This window comes from Rhinolophus ferrumequinum, chromosome 27, assembly GCF_004115265.2.
Source record: "Rhinolophus ferrumequinum isolate MPI-CBG mRhiFer1 chromosome 27, mRhiFer1_v1.p, whole genome shotgun sequence".
In the NCBI taxonomy this organism is placed as follows: domain Eukaryota; kingdom Metazoa; phylum Chordata; class Mammalia; order Chiroptera; family Rhinolophidae; genus Rhinolophus; species Rhinolophus ferrumequinum.
This window is the reverse complement of record NC_046310.1, coordinates 8,917,812-8,932,411: the sequence shown is the minus strand read 5'-3', so window position 1 is coordinate 8,932,411 and position 14,600 is coordinate 8,917,812. Positions and strand designations below refer to the sequence as shown.

The following is a 14,600-nucleotide window of genomic DNA, read 5'->3' as shown; positions in this document are numbered from 1 at the left end:
TGCCCTTCCTTCAGAGAGTGTGCAGACACAGAGAGCCAGGCAGGGAGTAAGCAAAATATATGTCAGGAAATTATGACGTATTTTAGAAGCTGTTAAAGACTGTGGGGAAAACAAAGCAGGAACATGGGTGGGAGGATCGGGCAGGGGAAAAGGTGGTGTTTCGGTCTAAACCAGCTGCTCAGGGGGGTCCTGTCTGTGGGGACAACGCCTGAAGAAAACCTTGAAGGAGGTGAGGAGTGCCATGCGGCATTGATTGAATGGTGTTCCCTAGGACATTTGTCCTGAGAGACGCTGAGCTGAAAAAGAGTTTCACTGTTCTATACATTTGGAAATAATAACTTTTAGACATTCATAGTGCTTATTAGTGTCATAAATAATTGGAAAAGGCCTGCTGGAAGGAAACCTGTTTAACTCAAGCATATACAAAAATATTTTTCTCCCTCCCTCCCTCCATCCCTCCTTGTTTCCCTCCCTCCCTCCCTGTTTCCTTCCCTCCCTCCTTTTCTTCCTTCTTGGCTAACATGTCAGAGCAGCTAGACCATAGCTTAGAATCAAACTTCAGAGGTAGCTAGGACCCTGCTGAGTGATGATCAGTGGGGGCGTCTGAGGTAGAAGGGCCGGGAAGGTGCACCTTTCCTGGAACCCTGGACCTACGTGTGACCCGCGAATCTGCCACTTTGTGCCCGAGACAAGCTGAACCTTCCTTATTTTGGGTTTTCTTATCTACAAACCAGGCATAATAAGAATGTCAAGGATGCACGGTTCTTGAACATTAAGTACAATGAGGAGCAGAAGCTCTTTCTAAGTTGTAAAGTGCTGCAAAGACAGGTGCCTGACGTGCTTTTTTCTATCTGCTCTTTGGGTCCTTGCGATGCGTTGGTCCCCTGCTTTCACCCCGGCTAGGGGTCATTTCTAAAGAGCTTCCCAGAGGAGGGTTGAAGGAGATGGCCTAGGCACCCTGGGTGTGTGAAAGAGTAAAGCGCGGCCCTGTTCTGGACCAGAGTCCAAGACTGTGACCTTCTTTGCATCAGGCTCCCATCAGGCACATGGAGGGACCACTGGCTCATTTCTCTACATTAGCCAGTGGTTCCCAAACTCTGGTGTGCACTGGAAAAACTTGGGATTTTCTCTCTTTTGTTGCAAGTACTGTTGCCTGGCTCCAGCCCTCAGACATTCTGACTTAATTGCTATGGGGTGTGACTTGAGGATGAGGATTTTCCAAAGCTTTCCCAGGGATCCCAGTGTGAAGTCTGGAGTCCGCTGGCAGAAACTAATCCCTGGGATCCTATTTTTTAGCAGACTGGCCAAGAGAAAAGCTTACAAGTTGATTGTGGTTTACAAATTGATGGATTTTATTCTTTTTTTCTTCTGGGAAGGTAAATGGATGAGAAGGAAGAGAGGGCCCGGGGAGAATTTGCTTTTATCAGCTGCGTGTTTTGACAAGGCGTTATCTCATTTAATCCTCCCAGTGACCCCGATACTTAAATATTATAATTCCATTTTAAAGACGCAAGAACTGATGGTAGAGAGCTTAAGATCATTCCTTAGGAATTTAAAAGAGGACATTTGGTTCTGTTTTCTGGTTTTTCCCACTGCACTGTGCCAGCCATTCAACCCTCCTTTCGGATGCCCTCTCCGTGGCCTGTTCCACCCTCTTCATTTTCTTCTTAGCTTTCTGGCAAAACCTGGTATCCAGCATTTGTATATCAGTGTCAGATGATGTCAGTGTTAACATTTTTTTGGAGGGCGGGGAGGTTTTGCATGTTCAGCATAAGTATGATTGGGAAATGACATACTTTATTCCCTTATAATAACCGTGCACAGAGAGTAGCATAATAAACGACAAGCGTGGGAGTTTGACGAGAGAGAAGCCCCTTCTGTAGGATACAGTTTATGGCTATCAGTGAGGTTGACCCTGCTTTGTCCGTTTCCTAAACTAGCTAAAGACTTTTCAGGGACTAGGAACAGATGCAGGCACCTGATCTCCCCTGATAATAGTTTATTCATTTAATATTTATGGAGCACCTACTGTGTGCTTCGGCACTAGGAGTAACAAGATAACTAAAGGCATTTGTTACTCTAAAGGCGTTTGTCACTGAGCAGCAAAGACAGACATATTAATCCTAATTAAACTATGGTAAGCGCAGTCCTAGAAGTGTGTTGATAGAGGCAGCGACAAAGAGTGACGGATCCCACGGGCGGTCACAGGGAGGAGAGTGGGAGGCAGCTTCTTAGAGATGTTGATAATGAAAGTGACTTTTGAAGCATGTGTTTGGGCTCACTCATGCCACCACCCCTTTGGCCATCGCCTGAACACCGGTGCTCGAAGAATCATTCCCTGAGGACGGTAGGGCAGGTGTTAAAGGGGGGTGGGGGGGAACCCAGGTGGTAAGTAGTTGCATGACTTGCCCAGGGTCATGAATGTAGGAAGAGGTAGAAATTAGATGCTTACTCAAGTGTCCTGACTCCACGTTTAGTGTTCTTTCCATGACATTGACTTTCTTTCCTCTGCTGCTTCAGCAACTGGCAGGGCCACACGGCTGAGAACATAGTGGTTAACTTGTGGCATCAGGTGACATCTTGATGATTTTTTTCCAGTTGAACCTGGTTGCCAAGGTTCTTTCTCCCTTCTGAACCCAGGCAGTGAATGCACTATCTCAAATGGAAAAGAGAGCCTGAAATGAAAGGACTCCAGAAAACCTCAGGTGGAAAATAACAAAATCTGAGATGTCTAGTTCCATTCTGAAATGGATGGTGTAAATACAGGTGCCGATAAATATGTAAAATCACCAAGACTATTCTGCCTTGGGTGTTACGTAATTGCGTATTTCACAAATTGGAGTTTATTTAAATAAACGCAATCTTATTTCAGATGCTTCTAAATCCTTTACATTCATAACCCATCCCCACATTTTTATTACTAGCTGAAGCCACTGTCAGTTCACTCAGGAGTCACAAGTAAATTTCTCCAGCCACGGATTTCTCCAAAATCTTTCCCAAGGCCATGAAACCTAATATGTCCCAAACAAAATTCATTATTTTCTTAACATAGCCTTTATTGGTACCTCTTTAACATCCTATCATGAACTCAGTTGTGCAAGCCAGACACTAAAGTCTGTTGATCCCAGTTCCTCGCCAATTACCCCCCAATCTTCTTCCCCACGCCACTCTTACAATTCTGCTTCAGGCCCCCATTCTTTGCCACCTGACACTGCAGTGTACTTTAACTATGTTCCAGAAATAAGGAGTATTTTCCCACACTAATCCACCCTTCTTAGTGAACAGAGACTTGTCCAGCCAGCTTAAACAAAATCAGAACCCTCTTTTTAGTCTAATTCAATACTCAAATCTTTCTAAAAGGTTGGTACCTTTCCCCATGTCAGTTAAGTAGAATACCTTGAAAATAAATGTTTTTGATGAGTGAAGCTTTTATTGTGTCTCAATCCATGTTGTCGTCAGCATGGCATTTGGCTTAAACGGTTATGTCATTCTCTTTCCATTCAGTTTTAAAATAAACTATTCTTACATCCGTGGTTCTTAACGTTTTTGGAGCCATGAACCCTTCTGAGAATGTGATGAAAGCGATAGGTCTTCTCTTGAGAACAATGCACCTGTACGGACACACACACACACACACACACACACACTTTTGCCTCCAACTTCACCACTTCCTAACTCATCCATGGGTCCCTACCGCTGTCATGAAATCTGACTTGAGGACCCCTGCATTGTATGACATTGTTTTCATCCTTCCATGTCAGAGGCATGGTCTAAGTTTCTATTTTAAAGACATGCTCTAATGAAATGGATCCTAGTTGATTTGATTACCTGGAATACTATCCCACAGTTTGAGCCACGTCTTCTGAGGAGAGACTGGGACCGGCCGTTGATCTGCACAGTCGTCCTGATTCTACCTGTAAGGAGCTCCAGGACTTGACTGACACTAGCCAGACATAGCAGAGATCAACTTACACTCTCGGCCAGGTAACCTGAATTCTTGTCTTCATATGCCCTACTCACTTTGGGCAACTGTTTAGAAACACAGTTCTGGTGTAAAACAAGGCCCATCTGCTGTAAGAGTATTTTCTTGTATTGCTGTAGAGTGCTTTCACTTCTGCCATTGCATTTCTCCTAACAAAGACCTGGTGAGAAGGTCAATGAGTTGTAGATCTTTAATGCATGAGGATAAAGAAGGAAAGGGACACAGAGAGAGGCTTGTTTAAAATGCGTTACATCAGGAAATATGTAAAAAGTCCCATTCTGGTGCAAGCCCCCAAGTCTCTTCATCGCAGACCTGTACTCTTCAACTACACGATTTAATTCAAGTTACACACGAGCCTAAGGCATCCAGACAAAAATGGTTGGATCCATTCATATCAAAAGTCTCTACAGGAATCTGCAAGGAAGAAAGTAAATTATAGGCAAGTGTGAATGCTGACTAATAACGTTTGGCTGATATGGTCTGCTACTGGTACACTCGGTTATTGGTCGTTTTATCTCATATAAATGGGACCATCTTGGAAAAGGTAAATATGAAGGTATTTTTGTGTGTGGACTTTTTTCTGAGCCACCCTTAACTATGCTCAGGAATTAGAAATATGATCTTAGTTAACTTTACCCCAGGTCCCCAGCATATTTTTTATATTCCCCCCGCCAAAAATAAACAACAGAAAAAACAGTCTTACTAGGCTGAACCCTTTCTCTTTCATTCTCTTTTTCTCTCCTTCTCTCCCACATCCTGTTTCAAACTTGTAGAAGCTTTAAGCTGAAGGAAACTTGGAAATTGGTTAAATATCTCCTTTTATAAGAAGGAAACTGAGGCCCAGAATGATTAAGTAATTTGCCAGAAGACACACACAGCTGATTAGTAGCAAACCAAACATAAGATCACAGGTCTTTCTGACTTGTTTTCCTATCTTTTTAAGCAGAAAAATTGATTTCTTGACACTCAGAAAATTCAAAATATAGCAGAGAAAGGCTTATAACAGGTAAAAAGTCATAATGAGTAAGTTTACAATCGCTTTTCCAAAACTACAATTATATATATGTCCATGCTCTTACCCCCACGCTCTCATTAAGTTCTACCTCATTGAAATATGCTCTTCCAATGAAATAATTTCACCAGTGATTTTACTTGGGGGCTTTCTAGGGTCTGTCCAAAATATGGAGAAACAAACTTGCAATTTTTCCAGTTAAAAGGATCAAACTTTAGCTACATAAAACTTATAATTTCTATCAAATTAGAAATTGGCATCCTCGCTCTCCAAAGGGCAGTTTTGTTTCAGTTACTTCATCAGAAACTATTTGATGAGAGCTAGTGTTGGACTTGGCACCATGTCCGGCCAATGAACAGAGTCAGGGAAAAAACCTCACAATCCTGTCAGAAAGGAATTGGGAGGTGAAGAAGAGATGAAGGAAAAACAAACCCAGGAACAGTTAAAGAATAGTGGTGTCATATATAGAAGTGAACAATGTGGAACAGAGTTAAAGAATGATCAATACACCCAAAAATGGCCCATGTAAGTAGTAAATGGCTTTGTGGGCACAGTGGGATTTGAACTTGGCCCTTGAGCAATGCGTAGAATTTGAACAGCAGGAAATTAGAAGAGGATGTTGAATGACATTGAAGTAGGAATTAACACAAGTTGTGAGATGGGCGGTGGGTGATCAGCTGACTGGACCATGCATGCCAGGTTCCCGTCCTTGGAAAGAAAGTTGACTGTGTAAGTAAGTAGGCAGAGAGCTTGGTAGTAGGGGCTCAAGGCACTTTAATTTGAATCCCTGCTGTGTAACGTTGGGCAAATGACTTGACTTCTCTATGTCTCCATTTCCTTGGATAAAATGAGAATACCGATAATCCCTCTCATATTGTTGAGGAGATTGAATGAGATTTACAAGTTCTCAGCACAAGTGCAGGTTAGAATAGTGCTTTCTGTGTGCACCATTCACCTTAGTAAGCGTTTTTTACGCCCTTCGGTTTGGGTTGGGAGGTTAAACTAAACAGGCTACAACAATATTAACTATTATATTTAGGGTGAGGCCAGAAAATAAAGACTTGAAAGTAGCCTGAGGAGCTTGAACTTGAATAAACAACCGAGAGTGGTTCTTAGGCAGAACTGAATTTAGAGAATCTGGGTTTAGAAAGGATCTATTCAAACCTCCAGGGAACTTGAATACTCTGCCCCTACCCTTTGTTGGCTGCTCAGACATCTCACCCCTGGGGAAGGAAACCACGTGGCTGCCTGAACTGGCCTGTGGATTGGTGACAAACAGCATGGAAGGCATTTGTCTGAAAAAAAAAAAAAAAAAATGGATTTCAAGGGACTAGAGTGAGTCAAGTTTTTATGGTTCTTTTCCTTTAGTGGATCTTTAAGGGTCCAGTTTGGAGGTTAATAAGTAAAAAAGCTGGAGAACCAGGTTAGTGGATTGAATATTAACCAGCCCCTTTTGGATAGTTCCTGACAAGTTATCAGTGATGTGGAGAGGATACCTGTCCGGCTCTGAGTAGGCCCTTGTCTTCTTAAGAATCATCTTTGACACTGATAACCTCTAAGCACTGGCAAGACTGCACCAATTCATCCTTCTGGCATCCCAAGGAGATTGATAAGCAGGGCCAGAGAGCCGGTCCAACTGCTGAGGGTAGCGAGCCAGCATTCAATTTTCAGAATCTGTCTATGAGTCAGTAATTCTGAGACCCTCTTAGGTTTAAGTCGGAGAGGCTGTTCTCCAACTCTGATCATCTGGTCTTTGCACAGTTACAAGGTCTTTCCTATGGAATTTTCTAGGGATTCTTGGCCTGTGACTCTAAAGGGAAGAGATCTAACCAGTTACTTGCTCTTTTCACTAAACTTAGCCAACCTCTCCAATAGGTAAACTATTTTTAAACCTCCAACAGCTGCAGTTGATCTTGGATGAGTCCGAAAGTCTTTGCTTTTCAGATCTGACACTCTCCTCTGTGCTTTATTTTTCTGCAGCCTTGGCTTCTGCTGTCATCTTTCAGGAATTTGGAATCAGTAGGAACAGTGACTTTACCAATACATGACCAACACCCCAAGGTCAACAAGAGACTTGGGGGAAAAATTCCTAAACCTATTCTGCTGCTCCCAATGGGAAATTAGTGAGAAACCTGGGACAAATATTTGCCAAACCTGGCCCTAGGTATTTATTTTTCAGTAATATACACGAGGTGACTGATATCTACAATATCATTATGAACAGGAACAGCATACAACACACTAGAAACAAAGCACAAACAACACAAACTAAATATAATAAAACGACAAGCTTTCCGTTTTACCTGTTATATCATCACCCTACCTAAAATACATTTTCATGTGCGCAGAAATAAATACCGAGGGTTACACTTGAGACCATTTCTACTGATTCTAGAAAACATGATTGTTAGTGACAAATAACGTGATTAGCCAGCAATGATAGCTTTGTGTTTTAAAAAAACAAACAAAACAAAAACAAAAACTTTCTGGCTGTTGTAGAATTCAAATAAAAGCTGGTTATCCTTTCTGCTCTTTCAAACTCCTCTAGTGGGTCAGATGCCAGGAGCACCCCCGCCCCAAACCCCCAATTTCCTAATGTGTCCTTAGAGCCACTCAAATAGGGGCTTGGGCCTCTCTCTCTCTCTCTTTCTTTCTTTCTCTCTCTTTCTCCCTCTCTCTCTTCCCTGCCCCCTCCCCATTTTTAAAAGGCGTTAAAGAACATCTCTGGGAGACAAAAATAGCTCAGTTGTGAGAGGCCTACACTCTGGAAGGCAACTGAGAGATGCAAGTCAGCGAAGGCCAGCCCCGAACATGAGGGTCTGTCCCTGGGTGGATGCTTCTCGCCGCCTGGGTGCCGATTCTCTGCCTGGGCCCGGTGGGTAGAAGGAAAACCGGGTTTTCCGGGGGTGGGAGGTGGGCCGGATAGGTTTGGGGTCCGGAGTCAAAGGGAAGGAAACCCCCGCCATTCGGGACTGAGGGGCTGGCTCTTCCCTCCCTTCCCCCTACGTTTTGAAAATTTATTTTGCCCAGGCGGGGATTGGCGACGGTCAAAAGGGAGCAGTTGGCACTGAATGTCACCCTGAAGGTAAAATGAAAGACAAAAGATGAACGCATGCTTGCTTTCCGTTTGCAGCGGCTGCGGCGGCAGCAGTAGCAGCAGGATTTAAAGGGGAAAAAAACCCACACGTACAGACACACAGGGATACACACCCAGAGGCGCCAATTATGCAAACGCAATAATGCAATCAAATCATGACAGTGCCTGGAATTTTTAAAAAATATAGCGATATTTATTATTTTTTTTAAAAAAAAGGAGAGAGAGAAAAACGCATGCAAACAGAAACGTGCACATACCACGTAACCACCCGAGGAGAACCTGGCAGCCTCTCTCTTCTTCTGCCAAGTTATCATTGAGAAAACAGACAGGCATCATGACGTCCTGGGTCACAGGGAGTGCGGACCGACGCTACCAAGAGAAAAGGGAGGCGCCTGGGCGCTCCGGCTAGCCGCGGGCGCCCCTCTGCCCCTCGCAGCCCGGCTCGGTGAGTGCACAGCCGCTCGGGACGCGGACCCCGGGGGCCAGGCCGGCCCCGCGCCCGCGGGGGCCGAGCGGGTGGCCGTGCCCTTGCCACCGGCGGGCCGGCCAGCACCCCCTCGCTGGCTGAGGTCGCGGGAGCCCAGTGAAAGGAGGCGTGTGTAAGATGTGCAATGTTCCTGCATGGGGGTTTGGTAGACTTTTCTAGCCAAAGAAACCGGCTTGGGCTTCTTTAAAACCCCCGGCGACTCACCCGATTACCCTGCTGCAGTTCTGACCCTGCCAAGGTAACTGGTCCAAATCCTTATCATCAACATCTGGAGACAGACATTTGCATCTGGGGCATTCTTGATTTGCAGTCCTGGTTGAAACCTCTATTGCCACCCCCCCTTCCCCCTTCACTTGTTTAGAGTCTCTTGGAAAAAGAAAAAAAAAAAAAGCAGCAGAAGCAATCCCTCCCTCAATAACAGCCATAAGTACTGTCCGCCTCTTGTAGACGTGCCTTACCATGACTGCAAAACTGCCAGCGTGTGTGCTAGAGACACAGATACATTCTCTTTGCAAGGAGATTTGTTATTTAAACACCTTTCGCATCCCCCTTCCAGGATAGAGACTTCAGTGCTCGGTAAAGTGGCCCAGAGTGAGGGCAGAGTTAGGGCACCGGAACTGGGAGGGAAGTGGGTGAGTCCTCGGGTCTTCTGGGGCGAGGGGATGGGGGAGGGGGTCGTTGGGGTGAGGGTGGCCTCAGGAGTTTGGACTGCTGTCGGGGGCTGGAAAATCCTTCTGGTGATTGCTGCCACTGTCGTCCTGCGTGTCTCCCTCATGTCCTCTACGCCTCATTCCCTCCCAGTCCCCCAACCCGTTCACCTTCCCAAGGGAGTCTCTGAAGTTGCACGGAGGTCACCCGAGTATCATTTTAAGTATTGCAAACCACCTACCCCCTGCTACCCCTCAAGTCTGTCAGAAGCTTCTGCAGAAGAGAGGCCCCCCTCCCCCCCATGTTTGGTGATGGAAGATTCTCAGAGAAAGACACAGAGGGCAAAGCTTCCCTCCTCCCCTTGTCTTCCCTTCCAGCTGCACCCCCTCCCCCTTTCAGAATCTTAATGAGCATTTCTGGAAGAGTCCGGAAGGGCCTGGAGAAACCCCTGCATGCACAGTGCTGTGGAATGATTATGTATGTGTTTATTTATTGTGCTTGCTTCGGGTATGTTGTGAATTGCCACATGGGTCTGCTTAAGCTGGGGAAGCACGCTTGCTATGTTTGTGTTGTAGCAGCAGAACCAGTGGCCGTACAATAGACACAGGCACACACAGAAAGCAAATGATTTTGCTAACATAAAGTAGAGGGCAATGTTGAAAATATCACCTTCTGTCTCTCTGAGAGAGAGAGAGAGAGAGAGAGAGAGAGAGAGAGAGAGAGAGAGAGAGAGAGAGAAGAAAATTTCAGCATATGAGTTAAGAGAAGCTATTAGGTCCACATATGACCTCCTACTACTTTCAGAAAACTACTGCTTAATACTTTACGTCAAGATCCAGAGACCTGCAGATGTTTTGAAGTGTTTCAAAGCAGCTAAAAGACTCGGTCTGGTTTTGCAGAGAAACAGTCTTTTGTTTCTCATGCTGCCCAAAGAGCAAATAGGGGAGTGTGTTGGGAAGATGTCCAAATTCTAAAGCAGCAGGCCAGAGGGGAAGGCAGGGGAGGGGGCTGGGGAGTGCTGTCAGCATTCTTTTATCATATTTTTTCTGTCCCGTAGATTTGATGTTATCAACATGAGTTAACCAACCTGAGAAACGGTTCCGTCGTTGTGGGAAAGGGAGGGAAATTTGAACGGTTCTCAAATCTGAGCTGAGGAATAGCTGACAGAAGGAAGGTACATAGAAACCCTGATGGAGATGAAGTGACATGGATAGGGCCTCTTTTCCTGCAAATATGAAAAGAATCAAGTATGTCATCAAGGAGGCCTGCATGATCTTTCAAACATATGTGTGTCTGTTACGCCTGGCTTTGTGATTTTTGCGCAATCAATTCTTATAACTCTTTAAGCTCATGTTACATAGAAGTAGAATGTGTGTGTTGAGAGTGGTGTCAGAGCCCATAAAACTGTCCACTGACTGGGGTGATGAACATAGATAAAAGATCATTTATTTTCTTTAATAAATCAAAACAGCATTTAAATCTTCGTGCCTGCTGTACACTGAAACCTGCTGGTCTCCTTTAATGGGAATTGTGAGGGGCGCAAAGGGACTTTGTGACGGGTGATGCTTTAACAAACTACAGCAGATCAATCGATTAGGCTCCCCTGTGTGCTCTGCTCAATTTATTCTGTGCAATTTTTCCAGAAATTAAAAGGTTAGCAAGAGGGTGCCATGTTCCCATTTCCACGGGAGCACCAGTTATGACGGCGCCAGTATTTCAATATTAAGTGATTGTCAGGATATTTCATCTTTCATTTTGAGTTCTGAATTTGAATCAGAGTGAGAATGGCAGGGCCTCAAGACAAGGAGTAAGTAACTATGCAGATAGCCGGAGAGGCTGGTCGGGAAAGTGCGCTTTGCTCAGGAGACTTGTTTACAGGGACATTTTGGTTGCAGCTAGAATTTTAGCCAAAGCCTGCCAGAGGTAATGGGCTTATGTTTGAAATTGATCATGAGTGTCTCTCTCTTTTTTTTTTTTCTCCTTCCCTGACATTAGCTGAACACTCAAGGCAGAACTTTCATGATGCCCCATGACACTTTCAAATCTAGACAAGTCCCCAGACGAGTGTGTCACAGGAAAGGCAGTTATTTATGAGGTTCTCCTTTTGTTTACAGAGGTATCAATACAAGTAGCGTTAGTCTTCTTTATTATTTTTTTAAATGTCTTGAGTGCTTGACTGTATTAAATGCAAAACAAATTATATCTGAGGAAGTTAAAGTACGCCTTACAGATTGACCCATGAAATTGATTTCAATTAGACATGGAAGATCTCATTATCCTAGCGAGGGGAATTTAAGATATAACGTAGGAATTTTGTTATTTGTTTCAAAATTGTTGGAAAACTGCAGGGACAGAAAGATTTTGAGGGAAATGCCAAAAGCCACATTAATGAAGAAAAACACTGGTGAGATACTTTTGAATAATAGATAGGCGATGTAATGGTCAACCACAAGATAAAAATTTTACAGGATTTTTATGGCTTTAAATTGGCTGCATTGTAAACTAAGCTTACTACTCTATTAAGTCATTTATACTTTTCAATTATTTAACATCTCTGGCCAACCTATCTTCTGTGGTCTTTTTCTGTACACATCAGAAATATGTATAGTAGTAATTGCTTGTTGTTAGTGCGGGACTTTGCAATGGAGTAAGGTTTAATTTAACTTCTTGAGACAAATTATTACAAGAACGCACAGAGGAAAAGAATGTTATGCAAACAGTGCGAGCCTTATGAAGTGGAGAGAGCTACAACATCCAAAGTCCGTAATACAATTTAAATCCCTCTCACTAAGAATCTTTGACAGTATCTGTATTCCAGGGACTGTGCATTTGGAAATACTATCTCTCCATTTAAATGCAGATCTTCTGTTTTCTCCACGGAGCAGTTGGTGAACCTTTCAATCGAACTATTGGTATGTGAAAACCAATGGAAAATTTGCCACGAACATTAGAATCTGATGTTTTGAAGTAATGATTACCAAGTTCCGCAATGTTGTGATTTTTTTTTCATGCACTTAAAATATCTTTATAAAGTCAAAATAATGTGCTGGGGGCTCTTGTGCAAAGAAATTTTCTCTTGTCACTTTACTGTTAGTTTTTGAAAACTGAAATAATTCGGCTTTGCAAGTCAGTTTTTAGTTAGCATTGCCACGCCAGTAGAGTCCGGGGCCTCAGGAATCAGAACAGGGAATTAGGGATGAGATCTGGGAGAGCTTAAGGATCTTTCTCTGGAGCCACCTTCTTTGGACTATTCTAAACTTAATTCATGCAAGTGTTCTGTCTTGGAATCAATGGTGGTGGTGGCCAAAAAGGACAGCCAGAGCGTGTGGGGTCTTTAAGAGACGACTGCAGAAGGAAATACAGTCTTTTGGAATAGAACGGAGCCTTATAGTTTCCGATCTTCAAAGTCAGGCAACTAGAAAAATCTCGGCACATCTTCAAATACAAATTCCTGAGGTACACGTTGGGATAATGTTCAGACTCTGTGTGTCTTTATCACATAGCTAGGAAAATTTTATTTTTTTTGGAGATTAGACACCATTCATTTACTTAACCCGGATGATTTCCAACTGTGAAAGGGCACTCCCCCCTTAGTTTACCTCCTCCATGGTACTGGGTGTAAATCCCATCCCCATAGTCCTTCTGACATGTACATGATGTACAGATATTTCATACTGTGTTTATACCATTGTGCTTGATAATTCCAGTAGTTGTGAAGATGCATTATTGGTTGTTTTCAATCAGCCTCTGTTTATATTTCTATTATGAAGGCTACTTTGTTCTTTTAAACAAGGGGATGGTCACAGTTACCACAAAAGAGGGTTGATTGTGTTTGGAATACCTGTGAAGATATTTTATCTACTTATGAACACTTATGGCTGTTTCAGGTGGTACAGCTGCTAAAATAAATAACCTGGATAGGACTCTATAAAGGATGCTACTTAAGAAAGGAGCTTATTTTACTTCCCTTATGCATGTGAATGTTTTTTAGCTTGACAAATGTGCATATCTGACATAGCAACTTCTTACTGTTTTGAAGATTTCATTTCAGAAAGCTAAATTTATATGAAGCATGGCAAAACTTTTGTACTCTTATTTTGATAAATATTTATGTGGTAAGATAAACAGTGTTTCCAGATATCTATGTTACCAGAGTGGTCCATTTAAATTTGATCACACTCTAAGATATATTTGATTAATAAGGCTGATTTTTATGTCCAGTGTAATTTATGTTCACCGATACCTATTTTTATTAGCACAATTATAGATTGTGAAACACATTTTCATATATGTCAAATATTAAGAACAAGAATAACTAACATTTGTATAGTGTGTTATAGTTTATAATCATAAGCTGTTGTTTGGAAGAATATTTATTGCACTTTCATACTTAAGAAGGCAATCCATTTTTACCACGTAAACATTATATGAAAATGGATTTTTTTATCAGTGTCCTCCCTCCCTCTTTCCCTCACTCTCTCCCTTCCTTTTTTCTTCTTTCCTCTTTTAATGGGGAAAAAAAAATCTACTGATTTTTTTTTGTGTGTGGAGCATGTATAATTGCCTATCACACATTTCTATTAAAAAAGGAGCCATAGCAAGCAATCCAACATGATTTTTGGAATATATCTTCTGCCTACCAGTGTTCTTGAGGAAATGTAAGGTTGCAGAAGTCATTTCATGCCCTGTATGTTTTCAGACATAAATCAGGAAAATTGTTAGCGAGTTATAGCTCTTCTTAGAGACTGTGGCTATAGTACTATAGTAAACACAGGCTATATATTTTTCCAAGTTATTATGTGTGGAGAGAAATCCAAAGTTGGCTATTTAGAGGAATGGTTTAATTCAGTTATCAGAAATTCATTTTCTATCTAGTATGAGCATTTGTTTTCCAAAGGTTGCAGAAATGGGACATAATACCTGATGATCCTTTAGATCAATCACCTTCAGAGTTAGAAATTTGCTCTTTTTAGCTAATGTGTATCCTCTGCTTCCCCAAAAATAAGACCTAGCTGGACCATCAGCTCTAATGCGTCTTTTGGAGCTAAAATTAATATAAGAACCTGGTATTATATTATATTATATTATATTATATTATATTATATTATATTATATTATATTATATTACATGACCCAATCTTATAGTAAAATAAGACCGGGTCTTATGTTAATTTTTGCTCCAGAAGACGCATTAGAGCTGATGGTTGGCTAGGTCCTATTTTCGGGGGAACGCGGTACTACTGAATATCGGTCTTCAGTTAAGGATCAGTCGAAATGATGCCAAGCTGAATGATGATATAAACTGCCTACCATCTTCATCAGAGAGCAGTGAACCTTGTTTCTCTATTTCTGAAATGAAGGGGTTGGACTTGAA

The 14,600-nt window shown here is 42.6% G+C and overlaps 1 protein-coding gene across 6 annotated transcripts in view; it reads left to right on the top strand.

The window, feature by feature from the left end:
- Positions 1-14,600, top strand: part of ESRRG (estrogen related receptor gamma) — a 549,261-nt gene that overhangs the window by 29,150 nt on the left and 505,511 nt on the right. For 2 of the 6 annotated variants that reach the window (XM_033099793.1, XM_033099784.1), the window contains exon 1: positions 8,188-8,536. The exons of 2 other annotated variants lie outside the window; for them this stretch is intronic. The gene's annotated coding sequence lies outside the window, so the exon portion shown is untranslated. Of the gene's footprint in view, positions 1-8,187; positions 8,537-8,669; positions 8,817-9,187; positions 9,211-14,600 lie in introns of those variants that run through there. 2 more of the 6 variants (XM_033099787.1, XM_033099790.1) reach the window with 2 other exon arrangements.